The following is a 22365-nucleotide window of genomic DNA, read 5'->3' on the forward strand; positions in this document are numbered from 1 at the left end:
ACAACCACTTCTTTCCTCTAGTCAAACCTTTCTACATTGGATCAAATAATTTTGATCTTTTCAACTTCTCATTCCCGCTTTCTACCTCTCAACCATTTTAGTTGCTGTTTCAGAAGACAACATACCTTCCAAGGAAAGAGAGATATTGCAACAGCCACAAAATGAACACATAATAATAAACAACTACAATGACAATAGCAGGAAAATCTACAGTGATTTATTGACTGCTAAGAATTTTAGATAATTTCAGCTGTCCCTTGGTATCTACAGGGGATTGGCTCCAGGACACTCCATGGATACCAAAATCCATAGATTCTCAAAATCCTCTAGATCACCTATTATATCTAATACAATGTAAACGCTATGTAATTAGTTGCTGGCATGCAACAAATTGAAGTTTTGCTTTTTGGAACACTTTGGATTTTTTCCCAAATATTTATGATTCAGAATTGGTTGAATCTGTAGATGTGGAACCTGCGAGTATAGAAAGCAAACTGTATATCATTTAATCTTTACATCAACATTGAGGAAAAGTATTATTAATGTGACTTTATTTATGAGGAAATTTAATCTTGGAGAGGTGAACTAAGCCAAAATCACACCCTTATTAAAATGATGGAGTGGCTATAAGAATGCAGGTACATTTGGTGTAGGAGCTTATGCACTTTCCTCTGTGAAGAACTGAACTGAATCCAGGAACTCTCGTTTGAAAAGTAGCAGGACATTCAGTTGACCCAGGTCTTTTCTTGTCCCAGGTCCCAGAAATGGACTAGCAGACTATAGTTCTGTATTAGTTTGCTAGGGCTACGATAACAAAATGCCACAGACTGGGTGACTCAACAACAGTAATTAATTTTTTCATGGTTCTGGAAGCTAAAAGTCCAAGATCAAGGTGTCAGTAGGTTCAGTGTCTCCTGAGAACTCTTTCCTTGGCTTGTAGGTGGCCAGCTTCTTCCCAGTGTTCTCACATGTTCTTTCCTCTGTGCACATACATCCCTGATGTCTCTTTTTGTGTCCAAATTTTCCTCTGACGTCAGATTGGATTAAGGACCACCCTAATGGCCTCATTTTAACTTAATCACCTCTGTAAAGGCCCTATTTCCAAATACAGTCACACTCTGAGCTAATAGGGGTTGGGCTTCAACATGGGGCTTCAGGGGTGGCTCAGTGGTAAGGAACCTGCCTGCAATGCAGGAGACCCTCCCTCCTCCCTCTTCCCTCCTCCCCCCTCCCCTCTTGATCCCTGGGTCACAAAGATCTCCTGGAGAAGGAAATGACAGCCCACTCCACTATTCTTGCCTGGAGAATACCATGGACAGAGGAGCCTGGTGGGCTACAGTCCATGGGGTCACAAAGAGTTGGACACAACTGAGTGATTAATTGGGGCTGCGACATATAAATTTGCTGGGAAGGACACAAATTCAGCCCATAACAGGCCCTGAGACTAGGAGGTGGGGGGAAGAAAAAAAAGAAAGTTTAAAATAAAGATAAATACCTCTACAAAATAACATGTTTCAAGTAGGTGCAATCCTTCTGTTCATTTACATTTCATCTAGTCCAGTGTTTCTTAAATCTTTTTTTTTTTACTATATCCAGGATTTAAAAAAATTTTTTAATACATTTTTTATTATGGCTCAATATATACGTATTGACTTTTATAAAGTTAGATGAGATTCCCAAATTAATTCTGATTTTACAATGTGCAATGCATTCCAACATTTTCTATTCTGTTATTTTCTTTTATTCTGTTCTTTTGAATTAAAAGACTGCCAATTGTCCCTCACTGAATTGATTTTAGGAACTACTCTTCTTTACAACCTGCTGTTTGAAAATCAATGTTCTAATTTGTGCTGTCAGCTGTGATTGTCAAAATTTTTTGTTCATTCTACCACTGCTCTCAAAGCCCGGATCCCCCTCTCTCACTACCCCACACATGTATTGGATCAATTGGATTTTGTCTTTTTTCCAAAGTCTTGATCCATGTATTTGTTAGTTTTAGTTCATAATTCCTTCATTTCTGTCAACTGCCCAGGAAACTGGGGCACCATTTCCTCTGTAACAAATAAAAAATTGCCATCTAATGGTGGAAGGGAGACAGTGCAGGCCTACATTTAGCATCTGTCCATCCCCTTAAAAAAAAAAAAATCCCTGCTCTCCCCTAATCCCCCTTTCTGATGCAATATTCATAAATACTTAGCAGCATTTTAGCAGGGATTCTTTAAAAATCTTCCTGAAGTGATGCTGCATTCTGTAAATTTAGCTACTCCTTTCATGGAAGATGGAAAATCTGGCTGCTAGATGCAGCTCTGTCCTCTACTAGCTGTGTGACCTTGAACATGCTTCTTTATCTCTCTGAGTCTCTGTTGTCTTGATAAAGTATGTCCTCATAACTTTACTGAATTTTCTTACAGTTCGACAAAGAAAATTAAACCTGTTTCTGCCCCTTCTCTGTCTGTCTATCCTCAACTCACCAGCCAGATCCTGTTAAAACTAAGTCAGATCATGTTGCTGCCCAAAACCATCAACTGGATTCTCAGAGTAAAAATCCAAGGCTTTACAATCACCTAAAAGGTCTAACATAATATAATCTGCTTGGCCCCCTAACACCACTGAGTAGGGACATTGGAATGTCACTGCCTGCTTCCATAGGGCCAGGAGTGGAAGATCAGCTCCCTGTTTGGCCCCACTGGAACTGTGGTGAGGGGTGTGGTATAGGAGTAGGGTGTGTATTATCAAAAAGATTTTCTATTCTGGAAGGCCACCCCTTTCCTGCTCCTTTGCCTAGGGGCAGTACACTTTTCTTGGAGCTTTTTTCTTCCTGTCTGTGCCTGTTGGCCATTCCAGATTGGAGGCATCTGCAGTCCATTGTCCACAATATAGAGGCCATAAGGAAGCTGAGGAAACTCACTACCATGTTGTTCCTAAAGTTCTGAGGTTTCTGGGCCGTCAACTTTCTTCTCTCCACATTTCAGAGTCTTCTTTTGCTTGTCTGTGTGTTATTACCAGGGTTATTTTTTGATTTTGGTTTTTTAGTTGTAAGAGGTAAGAGGTGGTAAGAATGGGGCTACTCCATCTTGTGCAGATGGAAGTGGAAGTTAATATTAGATTTGAGAGCCCCTGAAGAGGGCCCAGATGTTAAAAGCATACAGTAATGTTCGTGCTACCTTTGAGGAAACTTTTCCACATAGCACTTGAAGAACCACCTTCCCTAAGAAGAACAGAGGTACTCCTACACACTTATCTTGCAGGTGCAATAAAATGGAAAAACAAAACAAACAAACAAACAAAAACCTGGGAAACCAGCTAAGGTTGTAGAGGTTTTTCCCTGAACAGAGATATCCCACTGAGGCAATGAGTAGGATTGCAATTCAGTTGCATTCACCTTCAAAACTCTGTGCCCTGGTATGTGCAAACTCATGAGGAAGATGTACCATTTTGTAACTCACTTGCCAAGAAGGGGCACCATCTTATATGTACAAAGGTGCTGTATGAACTTGGAGGCACTAAACATACAAGTTATGTCTTCACTAGAGGACCTTCTTCAGAGAAGGCAATGGCACTCCACTCCAGTACTCTTGCCTGGAAAATACCATGGATGGAGGAGCCTGGTAGGCTGCAGTCCATGGGGTTGCTAAGAGTTGGACATGACTGAGTGACTTCACTTTCACTTTTCACGTTAATGCATTGGAGAAGGAAATGGCAACCCACTCCAGTGTTCTCACCTGGAGAATCCCAGGGATGGGGGTGCCTGGTAGGTTACCATCTATGGGGTCACACAGAGTCTGACATGACTGAAGCGACTTAGCAGCAGCAGCAGCAGCAGCAGCAGCAGCAGCAGCAGCAGCAGCAGCAGCAGCAGCAGCAGAGGACCTTCTTACTATAATAATGACCATTTTCCCTCTCTGTGCTTGTGAGCTCAGAGCTTGGTATGTCATTGGGTCTCTGGCGAAGAAGCGGGCCCTCTCCAGGCAGCTGTCTTCTTTTGGTTTTCCCATAGATAGGAACCTTTCCACATTCCACCTTCCAAAAATCACTTAAAAGCTCTGGTTCACCAATGATATCCGTCTTTTTCCAGAGCTTTTATGGATCAATATTTTAAAAATATCTATTTGGATGTGTCACTAGGATTTTGGAAGAAAGCAAGGCAAATACAAGTGTTGGTTTCTTATTTTGTGCTTGAAATCTGACAATGATCTAACAATGACCTTTGAAAAACTTGTCTAGGATGTTTGTGTCCTATCAACCCTAAAATAATAAAAAATGCAATGAAACAAAGTAAAATACAAATTTATGATCTAACTAAAATCTCAATAATATTGATATCAGAAGTTTATAAAAGAGGAAACAACAGAGAAACGCCTTGGTATAACTTTACCTCATACCTCCTAGCAACTAACATGAAGAAGAGAACCAAACATATAAATGATAGTAATACAGTCTGAGAAAGTTTCCTAAGTATATTATTACTATAATCTCAATCTCTCTATATAACTCTTGCTCCCTCCTTCTTCCTACCCTTTTTTTTCTCTGTACACACACACACACACACACACAGTATTACAGAGTTTTAGTGAAAAGTTAACTATTTTTGTTTATATAAAAAGCTTCAGTTTTTTTTTTCATGTAAACTCAGATAATAGATTAAGGCTTCCCAGGTGGCACTAGTGGTAGAGAACCCGCCTGCCAATGCAGGAGACCCAGGAGACATGGGTTAGATCCCTGGAAGATCTCCTGGAGAAGGAAATGGCAACCCATTCCAGTATTCTTGCCTGGAGAATCCCATGGACAGAGGGGCCTGGCAGGCTACAGTCCATTGGGTTGCAAAGAGTTGGGCACGATGGAAGTGACTTAGCAGGAGCACAGATAATAGATTAGAAAATATGAAGCTTTTATTTACATAGTTGAAAATTAACCTTACCTGAACAGAGGTTAGCTTGTGTCCATGGATCCAGGGACATAATGTTTAAAGTCCTTAACAGTCCTACCTGATAAGTGTCTTTGTTTCACTGAAGAGCCTTAGACCACACCAGATAGTCTAACAATGTGATTTATGGTGGGGCTTTGGGTCATGTGGTATCAGCCCTCCTCTGGAGGAGCAGGAAACTAAGATCAGTCACACAGGCAGTCTTGTGTCTCCGTGACTGTGTCCCAGTAAACTCTCTGGATACGAAGGCTCAAGTGAGCTTCCCTAGTTGACAATACTCTGTGTGTATTATTACACATCATTGCTGAGAGAAGTCATTTCTATCCACAATTCTCCTGGAAGAGGACAGTTGGAAGCTTCTCACTTGGAACTCTCCTGGACGCTGTCTTATACACCTCTTCTCTTGGCTGATTTTAATCTGTATCCTGTCTCTGTAATAAACCATAACTATGAGCTGCCTGCAATGCAGGAGACCCAGGTTTGATTCCTGGGTTGGCAAGATCCTCTGGAGAAGGAAATACCCACTCCAGTATTCTCACCTGGAGAATCCCATGGACAAAGAGCCTGACAGGCTACAGTCCATGGGATCGCAAGAGTTGGACATGACTTAGTGACTAAACCACCACCACATGAGCTTAACAGCTTTTTTTTGAATTCTGTGAGTTCTTATAGTGAATTATTGAACTTAAAAGTGGTGTTTCCTCTGATAACAATATCAAATATTGTCAAAGACACAGAGTCACAGGAATCTTATTTATGATTTGTGGAAACTCAAAATGGTACAGCCACTTTGGAAGACAATTTGACAGTTTCTTATAAATGTAAATGCATACAATATATTTATCATATGATTCAGTAATCCTGCTCTTAAGTATTTACCCAAGGTAACTGAAAGACTATATATTCACATCAAAAAACCTGTATTGTAATGTTTAAAGAGTAGCTTTATTCATAATCACTCCTAACTAGGAATAACCAAGATGTCTGTTAAAAGACAACTGTCAAAAACAATGTTATAGCTATACAATGGAATACTAGTAGGCAATTAAAAAAAGCATACTTGATTCATGCCACAAGGTGGATGAATCATAAATGTATTTTTACAAGTGGAAAAAAAAAGCATATTCAAAGGCTATATATTGTATGATTCTACCTATCTGACATTATGGCTTCCCTTGTGGCTCAAATGGTAAAGAATCTGCTTGCAAAGCAGGAGACTCAGGTAAAACTATAGAGATGGAAAATAGATCAGTAGCTGCCAGAGACTGAGGTAAAGGACTAGTTAACAACAAATGGATTGCACAAGAAAATTTTTGTAGGATGAGACTAACTCTTCAGTGTGGTACTAGAGTAGTAGATACATGATTCTATGCATTTGTAAAAAAACTCATCTAATTTTACAGAACAAAGAGTAGAATTAAAATCAACCAAGATACCAGGGGATCCTAGGATGTAATGAAACATGTGACAAATAAATTTCAGTATATTATAAATGCATGACATAACCTCAATGAAGCTTGTGAGGGGAAAAAAGTCAATTTCATTAACTTCAAAAAAAATAAACCACTTTTGAATAATTTCAGATTTACAGAAAAGTTAACAAAGATAGTACAGAGTCCCTATATACTCCTCACTCAATTCTCTCCATTGTTAGTATCTCTCATTTCCAAGTACAATTGTCACCTAAGAAATCTACATTACTATTGTACAGTACATTACTATTAAACAAACTGCAGACTTTATTTGGATGTCACTAGCTTTTCTATTAATATTGTCTTTTCCACTTCAGGACCCAATCCAGGATACTACATTAAGCTTAGTTATGTCTCCCCAGTCTCTTCTAGTCTTTGACAGTTTCTCAGTCTTTCCTGACCTTCATTATCTTGAGGGATACTGGCTTTATATCCAGTAGAATGCCCCTCAAATACCTTTCTTATAACATCATATCATGTGGTATATATTATCAACTTCACTTATTACTGATGACATCACCCTTCACATCAGGCTTCCCTATTAGCTCAGATGGTAAGGCAACCACCTGTAATGCAGGAGATCTGAGTTCAATTCCGGGGTTGGGAAGATCTCCTGGAGAAAGAAATGGCAATCCACTCCAGTATTCTTGCCTAGAGAATCCCATGGACAGAGGAGTCTGATGGGTCACAGTCCATGGGGTTGAAAAGAGTCAGACACGACTGAGCAACAAAACACATAACCTTCACATCACTGGTGAATGTAGTGTTTGCCATGCCTCTCCATTGTAAAGCTATTATTTTTCCTTTTCCCTACAAAACTTTGGATATGAGTCACAGTCTAGCCCACCGAAAAGATTAGGTTCCATCTCCTGGAAGAGTGAGTATCAACCTGTATTATTTGGAATTATCTTGTAAGCAAGACTTGTCTCTTCTTCCCCATTTATCTATTTATTTAAGTATTTCTGATTAACTTGGGAAAACAGTATTTTTACTGGATAATCTAAGGCTAAACACAAAAAGAACTGTATATATACATTGCATTTTAGTTGATAAATTTGTTTCTCACAGCAACAATTATAAAACTACTTTACATTAATGTGTGTGTATGTGCATATTTAGTCATGTCCAACTCTTTCCGACTCCATGGACTTTAGTCCACCAGGCTCCTCTATCCAAGGTATTCTCCAGGCAAGAATACTAGAGTGGGTAGCCATTCCCTTCTCCAGGGGATCTTACTGACCCAAAGATTGAACCTGTCTCCTGCATTGCAGGCAGATTCTTTACCATCTGAGCCATCAGGAAAGCCCACTTTTCATTATTATTGTTGAAAAAATAAGTAAACAAACTGTGGCAACAGGACCTAGATTTCTCCCTATCAGGGAAAGAACTTTAAAAATAAGTAATGGGGTTCAGTTCAGTTCAGTCATGTCCTACTCTTTGTGACCCATGGAATGCAGCACACCAGGCTTCCCTGTCCATCACCAACTCCCGGAGCTTATTCAAACTCATGTCCATCGAATCAGTAATGCCATCCAACCATCTGATCCTTTGTTGTCCCCTTCTCCTCCTGCCTTCCATCTTTCCTAGCATCAGAATCTTTTTCAATGAGTCAGTTCTTTACATCAGGTGGCCAAAGTATTGGATCTCACCAAAAAAAGATATCCCATGTCCAAGGGCAAAGGAGAAGCCCCAGCAAGATGGTAGGAGGGGCAAAATCGTGTTTAGAATCAAACCTCATATCAGCCAGATACACTCAGAGGGCTAAAACAAAACCTTGTGTGCAGCAGGACCCAGAGACCACACAGAGACTAAGCCAGACCTGTGTTTCAGTCTCCTGCAGAGGTACAGGTGAGCAGTGGCCTGCTGCAGGGGCAGGGGCTCTGGGTGAAGCTACCTGGGTCACACATCCTGTGTTATAAGCCCTCTTGGAGGAGGTCGACATTAACCCCACCATACAGCCACCAAGCAGACGACCCAAAAACTGCAGAACAATTATACCAAATAAATTCTCATACTCTTAAGAAAGTTCTAGGACCCACAACAGATTTCCCAACCTGGGGATCTGGCAAAGGGACTGAGAACCCCCCGAGAATTTGACTTTGGAGGTCAGAGGGATTTGATTACAGAACTTACATAGGACTGGGGTAAAAGACTCTTGGAGGGCACAAACAAAACCTTGTGCACACCAGGACCCAGGAGAAAGGAGAAGTGACCCCACAAGAGACTGGCCCAAACTTGCCTGTGAGTGTCCAGAAGTCTCCAGCAGAGGCATGGGTTGGTGGTGGCCTGCTGTAGGGTCGAGGACACTGAGTGCGGCAATGCATGCATGGGACCTTTTGAAGGAGGTCGCCATTATCTTCATTACCTACCAAGATTTGGTCTCAGGTCAAACAAGAGGGAGGGAACACAGCCCCACCCATCAACAGGAAATTGGATTAAAGATTTACTGAGCATGGCTCTGTGCATCAGAACAAGACCCAGTTTCCTCGTTGTCAGTCTCTCCCATCAGGAAGCTTCCATAAGCCTCTTATCCTTATCCATCAGAGGTCAGACAGAGTGAAAACCACAATCACAGAATCTAATCAAACTGACTAAGCCAAAGTTTTGACTGTGTGGATCACAACAAACTGCAGACAATTCTTAAAGTGATGGGAATAACAAACCACCTGACCTGCCTCCTGAGAAATCTGTATGCAGGTCAAGAAGCAACAGTTAGAACTAGACATGGAACAACAGACTGGTTCCAAATCAGAAAAAAAGAGTACATCAAGGCTGTATATTGTAACCCTGCTTATTTAATTTATATGCAGAGTACATCATGAGACTAAGATCATGGCACCCAATCCCATCACTTCATGGCAAATCGATGGGGAAACTGTGGAAACAGTGGCTGACTTTATTTTTCTGGGCTCCAAAATCACTGCAGATGGTGATTGCAGCCATGAAATTAAAAGATGCTTACTCCCTGGAAGGAAAGTTATGACCAACTTAGACAGCATATTAAAAAGCAGAGACATTACCTTGTCAACAAAAGTCCGTCTAGTCAAGGCTATGGTTTTTCCAGTGGTGAGATGTGAGAGTTGGACTATAAAGGAAGCTGAGCACCAAAGAATTGATGCTTTTGAACTGTGGTGTTGGAGAAGACTCTTGAGAGTCCCTTGGAATCCAAGGAGATCCAACTAGTCCATCCTATAGGAGATCAGTCCTGGGTGTTCACTGGAATAACTGATGTGGAAGCTGAAACTCCAATAATTTGGCCATCTGATGTGAAGAGCTGACTCATTTGAAAAGACCCTGATGCTGGGAAAGACTGAGGGCAGGAGGAGAAGGGGACAACAGAGGATGAGATGTTTAGATGGCATCACCAACTCAATGGACATGGGTTTGGGTAGACTCTGGGAGTTGTTGAGGGACAGGGAGGCCTGGCGTGCTGTGGTTCATGGGGTCGCAAAGAGTTGGACATGACAGAGTGACTGAACTGACATAATGAGAAATGCTAGGCTTGATGAAGCACAAGCTGGAATCAAGATTGCTGGGAGAAAATGTCAATAATCTCAGATATGCAGATGACACCACCTTTATGGCAGAAAGCAAAGAAGAACTAAAGAGCCTGTTGATAAAAGTAAAAGAGGAGAGTGAAAAAGTTGGCTTAAAGCTCAACATTCAGAAAACGAAGATCATGGCATCCAGTCGCATCACTTCGTGGCAAATAGATGGGAAATAATGGAAACAGGGACAGACTTTATTTTTTTGGGCTCCAAAATCACTGTAGATGCTGACTGAAGCCATGAAATTAAAAGACACTTGCTCCTTGGAAGAAAAGTCATGACCAACCTAGACAGCAAATTAAAAAGCAGAGACATTACTTTGCCAACAAAGGTCCATCTAGTCAAAGCTATGGTTTTTCTAGTAGTCATGTATGGATGTGAGAGTTGGACTACAAAGAAAGCTGAGCACCGAACAACTGATGCTTTTGAACTGTGTTGTGGGAGAAGCCTCTTAAGAGTCCCTTGGACTCCCAGGAGATCCAACTAGCCCATCCTAAAGGAAATCAGTTCTGAATATTCATTGGAAAGACTAATGCTGAAGCTGAAATTTCAATACTTTGGCCACCTGATGTGAAGATCTGACTCATTGGAAAAGACCCTGATGCTGGGAAAGATTGAAGGCAGGAGGAGAAGGGTACAACAGAGGATGAGATGGTTAGATGATATCACCGAATCGATGGACATGAGTTTGAGTAATCTCCAGGAGTTGGTGATGGACAGGGAAGTCTGGAGTCCTGCAGTCCATGGGGTTGCAAAGAGTCAGACACAACTGAGCCACTGAACTGAACTGAATCAAACTGATCACATGAACCACAGCCTTGTCTAACTCAATGAAACTATGAGCCATGCCATGTAGGGCCACCCAAGATGGACAGGTCATGGTGGAGAGTTCTGACAAATTGTGGTCCACTCGAGAAAGGAATGGCAAACCACTTCAGTATTCTTGCTTTGAGAACCCCATGAACATATGAAAAGGCAAAAGAAATGGAGTAGACTAGAATAAACCCAGAGGTGCCTGGGGTGCTGGATTAGAATCAGAAACATCACTACGAATGTAGGTAGATAGGTAGGAAGGGAGATAGGTAGACATTTATAGATAGATATAAGATTATAGATATTTGTGTATACAAGAGTTAGTATACATACATCTATTTCATTTCTTTGTCTGCTAAGAGGGTCTAGAAGCAATCATATCTCAGTACCAATGAGCACATCCAGTGCCCAGATCTTGGCTTTTAAATACCATGCTCTAATAAAAGGACCTCGGGTTCCTTGGTGAAATGGCTGAATCTAGGGATTGAGTACACTACTTGTATACAGTAATACAATGACATCCATATTATTACTTGACATATATTTAAAATATTGGCAAGTAATTAGACAATTGAGAGAATTTCTATGTGAGCCACTGGTGTAGGGGCTAAAAAACCTCTAGCAGCTGAATGGAGTCTATGGGTAAGAGCCATTGTGTATGGCTTTGTACTACAAAACACTATAGGCATCATTCATGTAGAACACAACATAAATAGCACCCTTCTGGTTGGGCAGCATACAATATGTATAATCATACGAGTGCCACGCTATGCGGTCAGCAGTCTGCAATGTTTGCTTGATCCCCTTCACCAAATTGATGCCAACATCACTGCCAGGACTTTGAGTTCCTCTATAATTTGGACCTTTTTCAGCCAAATAGCTCTCCAATGAATGTTCCTTAATCTGTCCTCCATTCTAAAGAGACCACAGTCTCATCAAGCAGTTTGTTCAGGCTTTTCTCATGCTCTTCTTAGTTAATGCTGCTCTTCTACTCCTTTCCTCACCAACTCCATCTCCATTAGAATACTACCTGCTTATCTTCTCCCAAGAAGCTTCAATTAGCTATAACCTCATCAGCCTTTGAAGCCTCATAAAGAGAAGAGAGTCATTTTTGGCATTTGTCCTATTTTTCCTCTTATAAATCTGAGTTCAGGATTCTTATTCATCATGATGTCCCATAATAGGACCTCCACAAAATGGTTGTGTAAGCTATGCATCCTAGTCTATACACTGCAGCTGTGCAGTGTACAACCTGCAGAACACTATGGGGCAGTTCTGAATCTTTAATGCTTTCCATGTAAGTATATTGAAAATGACTATTTAACTGAAATGGAAACATAAACTTTACAGTTCTATAAGTTACAGAATATATGACATAAATTGATTTCTAGCTCATGTCCAGGAAAGATGGTTGTATAAAACAAGTTTTTACTATCTAATTAAAAAAAAAACATTTAGCACCTGAAAAATCTTTAGATATGGAAGTTTAAAAGCCTCTTTCAAGCATCCAATTCTTATGGAATTTTTCATTCTTAATAACTACTACCACAACAAAAACAATGTTTATTTCCTACAGTGCTTTTCCCTTTTCCATCTGGCTAACTTTTTCTCATCTTTTAATACTCAATGTCACCTTCAGAAGGCTTCCTGAATTGTTTCTCACCTCTGTAGGGCTGAAACTCTAGTGGATCCCACAGTACCCAGTTATTTCTATTAATATTATATAGTGATAGTATCCTTTCAAGTTGATGCCCTTCATTAAAACATAAGGTCCTTCAGGCAGAAACTGTGATTTCATTAGTAATTTCTATTTCCCCATTTCTGAGTACAGTCAATATCTAGCTGCTATTTTTTTTAAAATGCTTATTGAACTAAATTCATTCAGTCAGTCATCATTCATTTACTTAATAAATATTTACTAAGTATGGAAGTATATGCCAGGCATTATGCTAGGCTTAAATATACAGCAGTCAATAAATCATATAAAAAATCTGTGCCTTCATCATATGTTTAATGGTAAAAAGTGCTATGGAGAGACACAAGGCAAAGAATGGTAGAGAGAGTATTGGGAGTATAATTATAAATATAGTGGTCAGAAAAAAAAAAAAAACCTTAGTGAAAGTTGACATTTGAGTATAGAGGTAAGGAAGGAGAAATATTAAGTCAAGTGGATTTCTGGAGGAAGAGTATACCAGACAGTAGCAACAGCCAGTGCAAAGCCCCGAGACATGGATAAGACTGGTATGTCCAGAGCAGAGTGAGCCAAGGCAGGAGTTACTAGTGATGGGGCCAGAAAGGCAATCAGACACCAGATTATGATGGTATTACCTTACATAGATGGGCAAGGGAAAGAAAAATGTGAAGAAATAGGGTATCACAGCAATTAGAAAACGCAAAATAAGATGACTGAAAAAAGTCCAAATGTATCAGCAATCATAATAAAAGGGAAGAGCTTAAATTCCTCTATTAAAAGAAAAAGAAATACTGGGTTTTTAATATCATAAGAGGTAAAATGTTAAAAATATTTACAATAAATGAATTGTTGAAGATATTTCATAAAAATTCTATCAAAATGTAACCAATGGTAATATCAGACAAAGTTAAGTTTCAGCCGAAAAACATTAGACAAAGAAGTATATTTTATACTGATAAAAGTATGGTCTACAAACAAGCTATATCAGCCTTGAATCTCTTTGCACAGATCAAAAAAATTAAGAGGACTAAACTACATAAAACAAAAACTGAATGATATAAGGAAAACAATAGGTAAAACACAAATTCAAACCTTTACTATGGCTTGACTTTGACCATTAGGGCCATGGACCTTTAGGATTTCCCTGACCAGGGTACCTACAGCTCCTTCTGCCTAACTGCACTATTTCATAAGTGCACTTTCATCTCAGCCTTTGCACAGACTGTTTCCTCTGCTTAGAACATCTTTCCTCATATAATCACATGCCTTGCCCCTCCCTACTTCATTTAAATCTCTGCACAAACACATGAAGTAAAAGCATCTGCATGGAATTTGTACTGACATTTGACATAATCGGTCTTGGGCTCCCTTATTTGTACTTGTTCTCCACTCCTCTTGTCTATTCTGCTCAAATGTTGCCTATCAGAAAGGTCTGCTCTCACACCTTATCTAAAACAGCACCCATCCCCTACTACCATCCCTGTCACTTGCTATTTTATTTGTTCTATTTTTCTTCGTACCACCTGAAACATTATAGACTTTATTTATTTATTGTCTGTCTCCTCCAACCTGAAGGTAAGTTTCATGAGAGTGCAGTCTTTGTTTCATTAACTGCTATAACCTCCACACCTAAGACAGGGCCTGGCACATGGTACGTCTTTGATAAATAATTGTTGAACTAATCAGTGAATCCTAGTGGATAATTTACACACTCGCTCGTATATGGACAAACTGAGTGACTTAACATTAGACTATGAAGGATCTGAACTCAGCTAACAAGCTTGAATTAGCAAGCCTATATAGAATATGAAAGTGAAAGTGAAGCAGCTCAGTCATGTCCGACTCTTTGTGACCCCATGGACTGAAGGCTACCAGGCTGGGGTGGGTTGCCATTTCCTTCTCCAGGGGATCTTCCTGACCCAGGGATCAAACCCTGGTCCCCCGCATTGCAGGCAGACGTTTTATCCTCTGAGCCGCCAGGGAAGCCCCATTTAGAGTCCAACAAATAGAGGTGACTTCCAACAAATGGGGCAATTACTAAAATTACTACTATTTCCAACTAATGGGGCCAGGCATTATGGCATAAAGAAAATCTCAATAAATTCCAAAAGGACAGTATCAGATAGGCTCAATCTTTCTCTACATGCAATAAAATTAGATATTAACAACAAAGAATAGGGACTTCCCTGGTGGTCCAGTGGCTAAGACTCTGCACCCCTAATGCAGGGGGCCCAGGTTCAATCCCTGGGGAGGGAAGTAGATCCCACATGCTACAGTGAAGATCAAAGATCCTGCATGCACAACTAAGACCTAACCCAGCCAAATAAATAAATATATTTTAAAAAACAACAACAAAGAATAGACGAAAGGAGCTATGCACTAAGAAACTATAAATAATTTTTAAACTGCTAATTTATTCAATTTAAAGAACTAAAAACTGAAATTATGAAATATTTATGATTCAAGACCAAATAAACCATTATGACAAAATCTGTAGGATGAATATCTGCACTCACCCTTTTCTCCCCAGAGAAAAATCACCATTGTGAATTTCATAAAATTAATTCTAGCCTCTCAAATTCTATATTTCAATTTTTGAATAGTGATAAGAAGGATTAAAACAAACTGATAAGATGGATTAAAACAAACTGATGAGACCAGATTGAAGAAAATAACAATTGGAAACATTCTTCATATATTTTTTTTCCATGTAAGTCAGCTATATTAACAAAGTGTCGAGTAGGAAATATCTTTAGGGACTCTGCGTCGAGGATGACAAAATATATATTTGTAATTTGTACAATTGCATTCATCTCACATGCTAGTAAAGTAATGCTCAAAATTCTCCAAGCTAGGCTTCAGCAATTCGTGAACCGTGAATTTCCTGATGTTCAAGCTGGTTTTAGAAAAGGCAGAGGAACCAGAGATCAAATTGCCAACATCCGCTGGATCATGGAAAAAGCAAGAGAGTTCCAGAAAAACATCTATTTCTGCTTTCTTGACTATGCCAAAGCCTTTGCCTGTGTGGATCACAATAAACTGTGGAAAATTCTGAAAGAGATGGGAATACCAGACCACCTAACCTGCCTCTTGAGAAATCTGTATGCAGGTCAGGAAGCAACAGTTAGAACTGGACATGGAACAACAGACTGGTTCCAAATAGAAAAAGGAGTACATCAAGGCTGTATATTGTCACCCTGCTTATTTAACTTATATGCAGAGTACATCATGAGAAACGCTGGACTGGCAGAAACACAAGCTGGAATCAAGATTGCTGGGAGAAATATCAATAACCTCAGATTTGCAGATGACACCACCCTTACGGCAGAAAGTGAAGAGGAGCTAAAAAGCCTCTTGATGAAAGTGAAAGTGGAGAGTGAAAAAGTTGGCTCAAAGCTCAACATTCAGAAAATGAAGATCATGGCATCTGGTCCCAACACTCCATGGGAAATAGATGGGGAAACAGTGGAAACACTGTCAGACTTTATTTTGGGGGGCTCCAAAATCACTGCAGATGGTGACTGCAGCCATGAAATTAAAAGACGCTTACTCCTTGGAAGAAAAGTTATGACCAACCTAGATAGCATATTCAAAAGCAGAGACATTACTTTGACGACTAAGGTCCATCTAGTCAAGGCTATGGTTTTTCCTGTGGTCATGTATGGATGTGAGAGTTGGACTGTGGAGAAGGCTGAGTGCCAAAGAATTGATGGTTTTGAACTGTGGTGTTGGAGAAGACTCTTGAGAGTCCCTTGGACTGCAAGGAGATCCAACCAGTCCATTCTGAAGGAGATCAGCCCTGGGATTTCTTTGGAAGGAATGATGCTAAAGCTGAAACTCCAGTACTTTGGCCATCTCATGCGAAGAGTTGACTCATTGGAAAAGACTGTGATGCTGGGAATGATTGGGGGCAGGAGGAGAAGGGGACGACCGAGGATGAGATGGCTGGATGGCATCACTGACTCGATGGACGCGAGTCTGAGTGAACTCCGGGAGTTTGTGATGGACAGGGAGGCCTGGTGTGCTGTGATTCATGGGGTCGCAAAGAGTTGGACACGACTCAGTGATTGAACTGAAGTGAACTGAACTGAATTTGTACATCATAACTGAAAATAACTGATATTTTTATTGCCCTAAGTATTTAACCTCTCACTTTAAAGTATGAAGACATTGCATTGGTACTGTCCAGTTGAATTAAATTTTACTCTATATGGATAAAAACCATAATTATTTACTTTCCAGTATTTCTGGGATGAATGCATTCATAACTCAATTCATGATGCCAAATCTACAGAGCAATTTCCTCAATTTAGTGAGTGGAAAATTATTGATTCATAATTCCCTAATTTCTCAAACACCATCAGCCAATTCCAACTCTTTGCAACCCCATGGACTGTAGCCTGCCAGGCTCTTCTGTCCACTGAATTCCCCAGACAGGAATAATGGAGTGGGTTGCCATTCCCTTCTCTAGGGAGACCTTTCCGATCGAGAGATCAAACCCAGGTCTCCCAAATTCCTGGCAGATTGTTTATCATCTGAGACACCAGGGAAGCCCTTTTCAAATACCTTAACTTCTCCTAATCTTACATTACCTCATTGTAAACTTCCCTAAACAGCCCATAGGCATTCTTCATCATTGTGCTCAAAACAAGAGCAAAGTAAAATTTATGCTCTCCTTTGATATCACTTAATCCTTATTCTCCCAGTAGGAAAAGATGGAAAAGCTTATTCACTGGTCAATAATTACTTCTATATTCTGTGTACCCTTAACTAGGATTTGACACCTCTTTTAGGGTACACCAGTCACGGGACTTTTTATCTTCATGAGAGGGCTGTTCCTAATTTTTCCTGTGATGAAATGGGAGACCTTTGAATAGTCTGAGTAAATAATCCTTTAAATCAGGGTAGAAAAAAAGAGGTAGAAAAAAGGTATATACTAGGAAAGTTAAATATAGCATAGCCTGTTTTCTAAGAAGAAAAGCAGCCAATAAGAATAGCTGCATGGGCATCATTTGTTCTGCACCACTTTCTGGGGTTTTAATACTGTGTGCTTCAGGAGGCCAATACACCAGTATGCTCTATAACTCATCCATCTCCTTGGCAGGCTTTAACAGTTTCGAGACTCTACATTTCTGTTTGATGTACTCTTAAGTCCTCAATTTCTGAATGTTGAGCTTTAAGCCAAGATTTTCACTCTCCACTTTCATCAACAGGCTTTTTAGCTCCTCTTCACTTTCTGCCACGAGGGTGGTGTCATCTGCATGTCTGAGGTTATTGATATTTCACCCGGCAATCTTGATTCCAGCTTGTGTTTCTTCCAGTCCAGCGTTTCTCATGATGTACTCTGCATAAAAGTTAAATAAGCAGGGTGACCATATACAGCCTTGACGCACTCCTTTTCCTATTTGGAACCAGTCTGTTGTTCCATGTCCAGTTCTAACTGTTGTTTCCTGACCTGCATACAGATTTCTCAAGAGGCAGGTCAGGTGGTCTGGTATTCCCATCTCTTTCAGAATTTTCCACAGTTTATTGTGATCCACACAGGCAAAGGCTTTGGCATAGTCAAGAAAGCAGAAATAGATGTTTTTCTGGAACTCTCTTGCTTTTTCCATGGGTGAGGGAACAGTAGAAACAGTGTCAGACTTTATTTTGGGGGGCTCCAAAATCACTGCAGTTGGTGACTGCAGCCATGAAATTAAAAGACGCTTACTCCTTGGAAGAAAAGTTATGACCAACCTAGATAGCATATTCAAAAGCAGAGACATTACTTTGACGACTAAGGTCCATCTAGTCAAGGCTATGGTTTTTCCTGTGGTCATGTATGGATGTGAGAGTTGGACTGTGAAGAAGGCTGAGGGCCGAAGAATTGATGGTTTTGAACTGTGGTGTTGGAGAAGACTCTTGAGAGTCCCTTGGACTGCAAGGAGATCCAACCAGTCCATTCTGAAGGAGATCAGCCCTGGGATTTCTTTGGAAGGAATGATGCTAAAGCTGAAACTCCAGTACTTTGGCCATCTCATGCGAAGAGTTGACTCATTGGAAAAGACTCTGATGCTGGGAGGGGTTGGGGGCAGGAGGAGAAGGGGATGACCGAGGATGAGATGGCTGGATGGCATCACGGACTCGATGGACGTGAGTCTGAGTGAACTCCGGTAGTTGGTGATGGACAGGGAGGCCTGGCGTGCTGCGATTCATGGGGTCGCAAAGAGTCGGACATGACTGAGCGACTGAACTGAACTGAACTGAACTGAACTGAACTGAACTGAAGTCCTCAATTTAACTCATACTTGTCTTTTATTCAACACTCCTTTGAAATAAAATCTCCACCTTCTCTCCTTAACTAAATCTTACCTACCTTTCTAAGTACAGGTTAAATCTCACCTCCTTGAACCTTTTTCTCATCTTACCCAGGAATCACTGTCTTTGCTGAATTCTGAAGTCGCTTTTTAGGGGCAATAAATGCACTGTGAACAAGTCATAGGAGGAACACAAAGATAAGACATTGTCCCTTTACCTCATTCATGCTCACCTTGCCCATTCCTATCTATTTAGACAAATGAAGTGAAAGGGCATTCCTGTCTATTTAGGCAAATGAAATGAAAGAAAAATATACCATGGTAGAAGAAGCACTGCCAGTAATTAACTGCCTGAGAATTTAGAGAAGAGAGAAATCACGAAGCCCTGAGGTAGTTTGAAAAATATATGCCAAGAAGACACTGGAACTAGTGCTAAGGTAATGGGTAGAATTTATATAGATGTAAAAGACGGCATTATAAGTGGACAAGACAGAAGTAAATGAAGAATTGAGATAGGAAGAAAAAAAAAAGCTATGTTCCAGGAGCAGGAAATAGGAAAAACTCTGAACACTGTTCTTTCATGTGCCTGATCCTATACTTCACCATAGTAGGTGCTCAGAATACATCACTGAGTGAACAGAGAAAGGTGATAATATTTTTACTGATAATAATCTGCCATTCAGTTAATATGTGAACAGAAGATAGCTTTGTGTTAAGGAAGTATGAGAGCATTAAATTGCCACAAACATGAAATGTCAGCTTGCTATCATATCTCAATGATAGGCAGTATTATTAAGATAAACTAAAGGGATTTACCTTTAAAATTTTAGTTGAAATGAATAATAAAATATAAATATCATTGAAATCATTAACATTGCTAATGGTTGTTGTCTATATTTGGTGGTCCAAGATACCAATATTAAAGCCAAATATCTATAAAACTCTATGCAGTGTATTTCAGCATACTTCATTTTTAATACAAATGGTGACCTTTTTGATTTCTGAAAACTCTTCTTTGGAGAGACTACTTCATTTTGTCTCTACAAATAAGAACTTATGTACTCAATTAACCACTGACGGGACTTCTTGTTTCTGTGAGAGCAATAAGTGACTACAAGAAGAACACATCCAGTAATGGTTTGCAGAACCATCATTCCACAGTTGTTTGAAGCATTATCACAAGTCCTTGAGTGACAGGTTTTTATTCTGCTGAAATCTGTAACATGTATCAGCAAGGGCTGGGATAGCTGCTCTGGACCTGTGGGGCTTGCTCCCTCATGCTAGTCTTTGAGCAACAAACCAATCCCATCAAAGCTTTTTTTCTCCCTAAGTGTCAGACAAGTGACTCAGTTTTGAAAGACCTAACCATCCAGTGGCTTAATTTCATTAACAAAATAAACTGGTGTGTGCTATGTGAGTGTGCAATACATATGTGTTATGGATGCAGGAGCTGAGATGGTGGTTTACAAACTATAAAAATTCATATTTAAAAACAAAACATGGGACTTCCCTGGTGGTCCAGCGGCTAAGATTCTGAGCTCCCAATGCAGGGAGTCTGGTTTCCATCCTAGCTCAGGGAAGTAGATCCCACATGCTACAACAAAAGACCCTGCATACTGCAATGAAGGCTGAAGATCTCACATGCCCCAAGACCTGGCACAGCCAAATCAATCAATCAATAACTTTTTTAATAAAAAATTAAAACAAAACAAGAAAACTAGATCACAGGGAACGTAAACTAATATGTCCAAAAAAGGCATCTTCGATGAGGTCAGTTTCTTCCCTCCCATGAGTAACTTTTTGTGGCCCTTACATAACAACACAGAGACGAATAAGAAAGTTTGATATTAAATGAAAGAGACGAGAAGATAATTATTTCTCACTAAGAAAGAGGAAAGCTCTTGTCCTACAGTTGAACAAATGAACTGAAGTGTTTTGTTGAGTTAAACACAGGGTTAGTTAATTCACACAAAGGTACCTGGAAACATAAAGAGATTTTTAGAGATGCCATCCTCAAGGAATACTTATGAGAGAGAAAAAAAATGCAAGTGAAATTAAGTTGGAAGAGAAAATTAATACATACAATTGCAACAACAGACCAGCTAATGTCGGTCTTAAAACTGAGGTATGAGAATTGTATAAAAGCTGAACATGCCTTAATTAATACAAGTGAAAATGAAGTGACTCATATTCTGCCCCTAAATGTACCAAGAGTCACCTAGTGAAGAGCGTGCTCCAAACAGTACAGAAATAGAGATGGGCAGGGTGCAAAGTTTATAACTTCCCCCTTACAGCTGATCATCCTTAAACACACTATGTTCTGAATTCTAAGTAGGCATAAGTGTCGGGAGCCACGTTAGGCATTACTGACAAAATGGAGGCACGGCCCTCTTCTCATTCCGCAGGCACGGACCTGGGATGAAGGAGTTAGGTCTTGTAATTCTGACTTGTTTTTTCCTCTCCTCGGCTGAGTTGACTGAAAAGGAATATTAAGGTGCTTATTGTTCTTGAGAGGACGTGAGAAGGCACAAAGCCTTCTGCAGCTGTGCTCAGAGAATAATTCATAAAGTTAATCATTGACATTTGTTCAGGGACTTTTACGAAAGAGTGTTCTAGGATGAGCACATAGGCCTCAACTTGAGGCCATGGGAGGGATTGATATCTGAAGCCTATTTGTGAGGAAAATGTTTATGGCAAAGGAGTTTACTGAATTTATGGCTTAGAAATAATTAAAATAGTTAGAAGTTAAAGATTTAAGGAATGTTTGTGAGTTAGCATATTTTACTATAGCTTGTAGAGGTTAGGAATTTTTAGAGACACTATAGCTAGAAGCCTTTTTAAGAGATAGTGAGCTCAGGATGTTAGGGGCAAACAGGATTTAGGAAGATAAGTAGTAAACTGAGGAATGTGGCATGAGTTACAATGTAATCACAAGTTAACTATAGGACACATTAGAGGAAGTAGATAATAGATGGTAAGGCTGATTCCGAGAGAATCACTGAAGCAGGAACTCTGTTTGAAGAGCAACAATGATTTATGGAGATAATAAATCTGGGTGAGGGGGAACTGAAAATGTCAAACCTCTGACCTAATGCTTTTGTAAAAGTATAAAAGAGAATCTTAAACTTGAAATAAATAGGCAGTCTGAGAAAACTGAGAGGCTGTCTCATTACTCGCCGACACCGTTCATCTCTTCAGGTTGAATCCCTGGCTGCTGGAGCTGGACTCTGGCACATAAGATAAGAAAATCCTCCTAGATCCTGTTCTAGATACATCTCTCTTTATCTCTTTATCACAAAGGCCAGCACTCTCTAGAATCTCAGAATTTTCCAGGTGTCTGAAAACAAGGAGGAAACAATTTTGCTTTGACAGTCAACTGACATCTATATAACTCTTTATGTCAATTATTTCTCCAGTTGTGGAAAGATAATCAACTTTAAATGAAGCCATAATTCTAGCATTCATGGTCCTTTTTTTCCTTCTAAGTTTTTGGCTTGGATCAGTTACCCAGCTTTAAATGCCACAGCCCTTGATCTGTCCTCCCACACTCCTCATATCACAAGGCCAAGAGTACAAGTAGCTGCCCAGAGCAAATAGCTCCTGCATATTTCCTCATACA

General features: G+C 39.9%; 1 non-coding gene across 1 annotated transcript; it reads left to right on the forward strand.

Moving 5' to 3' along the window:
* The first annotated feature begins 14633 nt into the window (after positions 1-14633).
* TRNAR-CCU (transfer RNA arginine (anticodon CCU)) lies at positions 14634-14706 on the forward strand. Its single transcript has one exon. It is a non-coding gene; the product is annotated as a tRNA-Arg (tRNA).
* Positions 14707-22365: the final 7659 nt, after the last annotated feature.

This window comes from Ovis canadensis, chromosome X (assembly GCF_042477335.2).
Source record: "Ovis canadensis isolate MfBH-ARS-UI-01 breed Bighorn chromosome X, ARS-UI_OviCan_v2, whole genome shotgun sequence".
Taxonomy (NCBI): domain Eukaryota; kingdom Metazoa; phylum Chordata; class Mammalia; order Artiodactyla; family Bovidae; genus Ovis; species Ovis canadensis.